At 36.8% G+C, this 8674-nt stretch overlaps 1 long non-coding RNA gene across 2 annotated transcripts; it reads left to right on the top strand.

The window, feature by feature from the left end:
- The first annotated feature begins 3004 nt into the window (after window positions 1-3004).
- Window positions 3005-3720, top strand: LOC129750104 (uncharacterized). 2 transcript variants are annotated; one of them, XR_008738289.1, is made up of 3 exons: window positions 3005-3294; window positions 3366-3476; window positions 3538-3720. It is a non-coding gene; the product is annotated as an uncharacterized LOC129750104 (long non-coding RNA). The 2 variants fall into 2 exon arrangements; XR_008738288.1 differs by having other exon boundaries at window positions 3353-3476.
- The last annotated feature ends 4954 nt before the right edge of the window (window positions 3721-8674 follow it).

The following is an 8674-nucleotide window of genomic DNA, read 5'->3' as shown; positions in this document are numbered from 1 at the left end:
TTTCAACTGTGAAGAGAGAATATCAGCTGTAGGCTGTGGGTGGTTATGTTTTGCTCGTATGAGCAAGCGTAAAAGAATGATATGTGAAATGTGGAGGAAACAAACCGACGATGAAGGAGACATGTGGTATTTATCAGCTTCTTTTGTTCCGGTTGGGTTATTTCGCTTCTCGTCATTCATAATCATGTGAATAATGTGATTGATCTAGATCCGCTTGTAAAAATTTTTGAGATCGTTTTACACACTCTAGGGAGATTTGGAGATTAGGAAGAGCAACCGATCTCAATTTGTTTGACATAAAACTGGAGCAAAGAAATAAAATTTTATTTTTTTAAATTGATCATTCTCCACAGTGCTTAAGTCGCCTTCAAATGGAATGTTGTTAACACATTGCGGACCAAATACGAAATATTTCGTTTTTAAAATAAAATAATAGTTTTATTTGGCAACACAGAAGATTAATGAAACAAAATAAACTTCTATGGCAGAGCTTGTTATTTTGGCAACACATACAAACAATGTCTGACAGACATTGTTTGTATGTGTTGCCAAAATAACAAGCTCTGCCATAGAAGTTTATTTTGTTTCATTAATCTTCTGTGTTGCCAAATAAAACTATTATTTTATTTTAAAAACGAAATATTTCGTATTTGGTCCGCAATGTGTTGACAATGACAATGACAATGTGACATTGTCTGTCATTGATCTATTCTTGTGAGCGACAGACGTGTTTGAGTGAATCTCTGAATCGGGATTTGTTGGAATCGTACAATCTCGAAAATGGCGTAATGATTGGTAGAATAAGCACAGAGAGCGAAGATTGTCAAGGCTGCTGCCACATAAATTTTGTTTCTGTTTCGGCCTTCGGTAGAAAGACAGATTGGCACAGAGAGCGCTGATTTCTAAGGCTGCAGCTACGAAAAATGGTTTCTGATTTGGCCTCCGGTAGAAAGACGGATTAGCACAAGAAGCGCAGATTTCTAAGGCTGCGGCAATGAATTTTTTTTCTGATTTGGCCTCCGGTAAAAAAGACGGATTTGCACAGGGAGCGCAGATTTAAAGGCTGCTGCTAGGAAAAAAAATTCTGATTCGCCCCCATAGGAAAAAAAGGTTAGCTCGGGGAGCGCAGATTTTCAAGGTTGCTGCTATTTGTAAGTTTCTGGTTCGGCCTCCGGTGCTCAGGTAGCGCAAATTTCTAAGGCTGTTCTTAAAAATATTTGTTTCGATATCGCCTCGATAGAAAGACGGATTGGTACAATAAGCGCAAATTTGGAAGGCTGCTGCTACGAAAAAAACATGTATCTGATTTGACCCGCAGTAGAGAAGACGGTTTTAGAATAGAAATCGCAGATTTTTTAGTCAGCTGCTGCTGAGTGTTTGTTTCTGATTTGAATAAAAATGATGGACTGGAAAAGCACAGATCGGGGAGACTGTTGCTAAGAACGTTTTCGGATTGTTTCGGCTCTAGTAAACAAAGGCAGAGCGACAGGAAAAGCGCAGATCGGGAAGGCTGTTGCTAAGAATATTTTCGGGTTCGATGAAGAATTTGCAAGAAGTAAATAAAATTTTAAGATTTGAATAGCCTTTGCTACGATTGGAAGTAGAATTGAGATATGAGATGAGAAGGAATGTAGAGATGAAATGAAGAATATATGTAGAAGATAAATAAAACTCAATAATCTACATATATAAAAAGCAATTTCTGTATGTTTGTTTGTTTGTTTGTTTGTTTGTTTGTCCTCTATAGACTCAACCGTCTTAAGGGCTAGAGAGCTGAAATTTGGCATGGATGCTCATTAGGACCAGGAAGGATGAAAATTGTTTTTAGATTTTCGGATGACCCCTCCTGAAGGGGGTCGTTCATAGGAGACAAATATTGTTTTCGAGATATTGACGTTACTTTTCGTCGGATCGTGTTGAAAATTTGCACATGAGTGTTTTGAAAGACGAGCAATCGATTTCAGGTGTCAAATTTTGTGTAAGGGGTCAGCCAAAGGGGTCATCCATATTAACTGTTCGCTGCTTTTGCGATATTGCCGTTATTATACATCGTATTCAGATGAAAATTGGTACACGATAGTTTTGAGTGACGTGCAATCGATTTCAGGTATCAAATTTAGTGTAAGGGGCCGGCAGAAGGGGTCGTCCATATAAAATTTTCAGTATCTTAGTGATATTGATGTTTTTATACATCGGATTGGGGTTAAAATTTGCACATCCCGATAGGAAATACACCCTACTATTCACCATACTTAGTCGGCTCGCGAAGGGTGCGTCGGCCGATTTTCGATCATACTAATCGGCCTATTGTTGCAACGTCGCTTATGGGAGTTTTTGCTGGGCATCAGCCGATTAGTAAGCCGATTTCGTAGGCCTATCAAATAGGGTGATGAGTAGCATGATTTTGTAGGAACCGACTTAATCGCCTGATTAGTAGGGCGATAAAGTTAATGAGATTTTCGACGTTCAGCTATTTAATAAGGGTATCAAACGAGCTATTTAGTATTAACCAACCGACTCAATCCGACTAAATAGCAAAATTGATTGGCCTCAAAAATCGATTGTTTTTCCTACCACCCTACCCAATCGTACTAAATAGCCGGATTGATTGACATCAAAAATAGATTTTTCTTTGTCCCACCCAACTCAATCCGACTAAATAGCAGAATTGATTGACCACAAAAATCGATTGTTTTTCTACCACCCTACCAAATCGTACTAAATAGCCGGATTGGTTAACCGTTAAAATTAATTTTTCTCCCTACCACCCTACGCAATCCGACTAAATAGCTGAATTGATTGACCGCCAACATCGATTTTTTTCCTACCACCCTACCCAATCGTACTTAATAGCCGGATTGATTGACCTCAAAAATTGATTTTTCTTCCTACACACTAAGATTGCAAATTTTCCCATCGGGATAATGACTCTCCGAACCACAGGAAAGTTGCTTAAATTGTTCGAATTTCGTATGGGAATCCTCCCAAATCCCGGGACGCTTCATCTCTCCTGAAATCTGGGACAATATTTTAATGAATGCACAGGAACTCGAACAACCTTCCTGTATCACGGGAAAACTTCAGCCACCTTCAGCTGTCAACCGTTTTCTGTCGCGTTTTTCATAGTTTATCCTTTTCTATCATATGCGTGATGTACTGTATAGTTTCTGCTCGAGCGGTAAATTAACAGTCGTTCTGTTGGCGGGAGTTGCTAAAAGTTTGGCAGGAAGGATAGTTGCTATGGATCCACTGACGAATTGGATTAAAATCCGTGTGCATCATCCGGATCAGATTGTGAGTAATTTTAAAGAATACAATTAAATTTGTTTCAATGTTGATTTGATTCGCAAAGTTCATTATTGCAGCTTTCGAGAATGAGGCTAATCGGACGCAAGATACTTTCCCCCGGTGTGGGATCTTATAGGCCACCACCCCGGAACCCAAGGTCTTAAACGCCAGGTTCGCACGGCGTCTTGGTATGCATAAGTGTCAACCAGCAATTTCGTAAATATATTAACAATATTTTTTTATTTACAGATTAAGTGTCCCGCCTGTGTTTTGTATTGCGATTAAGATGTGTCCACATAGCTTAACAATACTTTAAAATGAGAAAAATGTATTGATAAACATTTCAAAATAAATTTCAAACTATTTGCCTAACAATTGTTTTTGTTATTTAATAGTGCATTTGGGATTTATTTTAAAAATAAAAACGAAAAAAGCGAGAGAAAAGACTTCTCAATTAACTGAAAATCTCGGGAGAACGCCTTTCCGAACTCACAGGTCGATTTGACAGTTGTTTTCCTGAGCACTTTTTCTGTCCCGAGATTTGTCCTGTAATTTCAGCTGTTGAAAATACAGGACAAAATCGTCCCGATCACAGGAGAAAAGATTAAGTGTGTACCACTCAACTCAATCCGACTAAATAGCTGGATTGATTGACCGCAAAAGTACCATCCGACTAAATAGGGCGATTTATGTAAATGGTTCATTTTCGTATCTCGGAGCAAGTCCAGTAGAGGTATTTTTATTTTTCTGTAGTAAAAATGTAGGTGGTTGGCGAAGTAAATTTTTGGCAGGTAGCCTGATGGTGGAGGCACGAACCTGCAAACTGGCTCATTCGGCAATGAGAATGCCGGAATCTTTGAACCTAGTATCCTACAGTAGCCGGTCGGGAAACGACTTGTCCTGTGGAGAAGCTTGCCATCCAAGCACTGCAAAACTCCAACGATCTACCAAGGCTTCCGTAAACTTCTGACTCAACAGCAGCTCGCACCTGAAGATGGAAATCCGTTCCAGCTCCTCCACCCAACCGGTACAAACGGATTTCGAAATTTTTCAACTGTCAAATTTCCTATCGGGATAGGAGTTATTGTGGCCAAACAACTGGTTTCACTTATCCAAACTAAAATTAGGGGTCGGCCAAAGGGGTCGACCATATTAACTATTCACTGTTGATGCGATATTGTTGTTATTATACATCGAATTCAGACGAAAATTGGTACACGAGAGTTTTGAGAGATGAGCAATGGATTTCAGGTATTAAATTCAGTGTAAGGGGCAAGCAAAGGGGGTCGTCCATATAAACCTTTCAATATTTTTGCAATATCGTCGTTATTTTACATCGGATTGGGATGAAAATTTGCACACGGTAGTTTTCAGGGACGAGCAACCGATTTCAGATGTCAAATGTTTTGCCAGGGGTCGACGAAAGGGGCCGTCCGTATAAATTAGTTTTTCACTGTTTTTAGCAATATTGACGTTATTATTCAATGGATTGTTTTGAAAATTTTCACACGGGAGTTTTGAGGGAAGGGCAATCGATTTCAGACATCAAAGGTTGTATAAGAGCTCCCTAAAGGGGTTTAGCTTTTTGGCAATAATTGCGTTGTTATGCAATGATCGAGTCGAAATTTATACACGTGGTTTTTTGGCACGGTCAAAGGATTTCTGATTTCAAATTTAGTAGCACACGACAGACAAAGTGATCGACCAATATTTTTGCAATTAGGTATTACTTAACAATGAATTCAGAAGTGCATCTGGAAAATGCTTGGCAATTGGCTTTCATACAAACTGATCATGACATATTCCAAGTTGAAAGCGAAACGGAGTTCGTATGGGATCAGCTAGTATAAAATAAAATAAGAATTGTATTCGACAATACGTGACAATGACGTTGGCAATAAGTGACGTACTTATACCCCTTTGCCAACAACCCGAACGTGATATCCAGAGTGGATTTTCTTCGGTACCAGAAAATAAATTTAAAAAAAGTTTAATTTACTTTTCTTTTGAACACTGACCTGAATCTATATATATAAAAAGCAATTTCTGTGGGTTTGTTTGTTTGTTTGTTTGTTTGTCCTCTATAGACTCAGCCGTTTTAAGAGCTAGAGAGCTGAAATTCGACACGAATGCTCATTAGGACCAGGAATGATGAAAAATGTTTTTAGATTTTCGGATGACCCCTTCTGAAGGGGGTCGTCCATACAAGACAAATATTGTTTTCGCGATATTGACGTTATTTTTTGTGGGACTGTGATGAAAATTTGCACGTAGGGGTTTTGAAAGATGAGCAATTGATTTCAGGTATTGCATTTTGGGTCAGGGGTCGGCAAAAGGGGTCGTCCATATGAACGTTTCACTGTTTTTGCAATATTGACGTTGTTGTACATCGAATTCAGATAAAAATTGATACACGAGAGTTTTAAGGGACGGGCAATCGATTTCAGGTTTTTAATTTTGTGGGAGGGCCAAAAAAAGGGGTGGTCCATATTAACTTTTCGTTATTTTTGCGATATTAACGTTATTTTACTTCGGATTCAAATGAAAATTGGTACACGAGAGTTTTGAATGACGTGCAATCGATCTTAGGTATCAAATTCAATGTAAGGGACCGGCAAAAGGGGTCGTCCATATAAACTTTTCAATATTTTTGTGATATTGACGTTATTATACATCGGATTGAGAATAAAATTTGCGCTTGAATATTTTTAGGGACGGGTAATCGATTGCCGGTATTTAATTTTGTGTGAGCGGCCAGTTAAAGGGGTCGTCCATATTAACTGTTTGCTATTTTTGCTGTATTGACGTTATTATACATCGGATTCAGATGAAAATTTGTAAACGAAAGTTTTAAATGACATGCAATCGATATCGATCGATATTCAGTGTAAGGGGCCAAAAAAAGGGGCCATCCATGTTACCTTTTCAATATTTTTGTGATATTGAGGTTATTATACGTTGGATTGAGGTGAAAATTTGCACATAGGAATTATTAAGCACGAACAATTAATTAAAATTATCCAATTTTGGGCCAGGGGTCCGCCAAAAGGGTTGTCCATATTAACTACTCACTGTTGTTTTGGGATGTTGTGATTATGCAATCGATTGATTTAAAAATTTGCACACGGGAATTTTGAGGGAAGAACAATCGATTTCAAAGTTTGTAAAAGAGGCCACCGAAAAGGGTTTGATTTCTTGGCAATAATTCCGTTTTTAAACAACTATCGATTGATTTCTGATTTCAATATTTGAATCAAACGACAATCTTCCGTATTAACTGATAAATTTGTTTTTACAATAATTTTGTATCGCATCGAGACGAAAATTAATATCCGGGGTTTTTTTGGCACGGTCACCACTGTATGGAGTGGAGTGTCGCGGATTTCGGATTTATAAAAAAAAATACAAAATATGTATTTGTACGAGATGATTGGGTTAATGTAGAAGAGCCTTTCAAAAATCAATTCAAAATGACTGGAAGTCCATTTTCAATATCGAATTAATCAGGCAAAGGTGCACAAAACATGCAGTGATTTATATTTACCTAGTAGAGAAACATCTTTTACGAATTATTTTTTGAATTGCTTTGATACCATTGTTTGAAGCAGAGTTGCAAGATCTCAGATAATCATTTGAAATTGATACTCACCGTGATGAGTATCAATTAAGCAGCACAATGAATTTCGTTGTGATGCTCAAAGCTTTCGATGTCAAACGAAATTCACTGAGCATCACATCTAGAAAAAAAATCAGAAATCCAGAATCCCATTAGAGAAATCTTCAGCTATATTCCCCACTTTTTCCCCTACTATTTTTTGACGACAGTTAAATTTGTAACGAATCTATGGAATATTTGAATGTATCATATAATGTGATTAGCGACACTAGCGACACGCCAAGTTGAACGACTCCAAACGCTTTGACATAAAAAAAATAAGAGCGCTTTAATGATTGGAGTTCATTGAAACTTTTTAATAACGAAAGTGTTAAAGCTCGTGGTACCTATGTTTTAAAAAGTGTCTATGTACACAACACACTACCTTATAAATGTTGAGAACAACACTTTAATTTTATAATATTATTTGCAAATACGGCGCTTTGGTACTAAACAATTTATAACATAATTTAATAGTCAAGACGACTTAAATAAAAAAAATATAAAATTCAGTCGTTGACGTTTTGTTGGTTTTCAAAATTAAAAGCAACAACATAATATGGGATTAAAAGCAACATTTCTAATCGATTATCTGGCTATTTGAAATCAGTTAAATATGCTTAGTCAGCTTAGCATAGAAAACATTAATAGAAAAATCGATATTTGTTTTAACTCTAAAGGGCTGAAATTTTTACAAATTTTACAGATTTTTTTAGGTTTTTTTTTGTATTTTCTCGGCTGTTGACATACAAAAAAATAGCATATGTTGAACTGTAATATGATCACAGTCATCAAATTTCATGCGGTCTCTTCTTCAGAGCATGTTGTGTACGAATGAAGGATATCTAAATTTCGAAATATTAATAAAGATCATGTATTCTAACAAATATGCATCTATACATTCAGAATTAAAACCTACTTTTTCATATCAACTAAATGAAAAATTTAATTATAGAAGCCGTGATTTCAGTGAAAAGCTGTCATTTGTTTCCACTTTTATTTAAATCTCTTTTCAAACGATCTTTTTTTAAACGTCCTTGGTCCTTGACATCCCTTCTCTGTTCCAAACTACTCATTGGTAGTGCAATTTTCTGCCGAATTTTTGACAGTAATAGTCACTTAGAGACTGTAAAAGATCCGGAACAACCGTAGAGAAAACCAATTTTCGAAACCAATCTTAACATTCCCGGTTTCACAAAAACCATTTCAAAATTATGTAATAGGCTGTGAATGATCAAATAACAGTCTAAACTAGCCATTTTAATAAAATTGAACAGTATTTTTTCCAAGGGTTTCACGAATTTCTTTTAAAGGGCATTTTTAAACGTACTCACAAATCGTTAAAAAATCCAGCTATGATAATTAAAGAACAATTCATTTCTGATGCATGTGTCTAAAAGCTCATAAGATTTTTTTTTTTTTTGTTTCGATTATAGTCGTTTTACCATCTTAATGGCATTCGCGACTTTATCAACGTTACAGTTGGCGGATCGTTATTGAAAAACTTATCCGGTACAACTGTGTTCGATGTTTACTCTTGGGCTCGAACTCGCGGACATCGGCTCAGGAGACAACAGACTTGCCAACTGAGCTATATCACAAGCCCTAACAAGTTTCTGGTGTTTTGTTTGACGGATGATACTTTGATGCTATTAGCCGTATAATGAAACAATAAAAAAAATCAATCATGAATGGTATGTGCAAAAAAAATATCCCTTCAAACAGGAATCG

This window comes from Uranotaenia lowii, chromosome 2 (genome assembly GCF_029784155.1).
Source record: "Uranotaenia lowii strain MFRU-FL chromosome 2, ASM2978415v1, whole genome shotgun sequence".
Classification (NCBI taxonomy): Eukaryota; Metazoa; Arthropoda; class Insecta; order Diptera; family Culicidae; genus Uranotaenia; species Uranotaenia lowii.
Note: the sequence above shows the minus strand (reverse complement) of the source record. Positions and strands in the feature narration are given on the sequence as shown.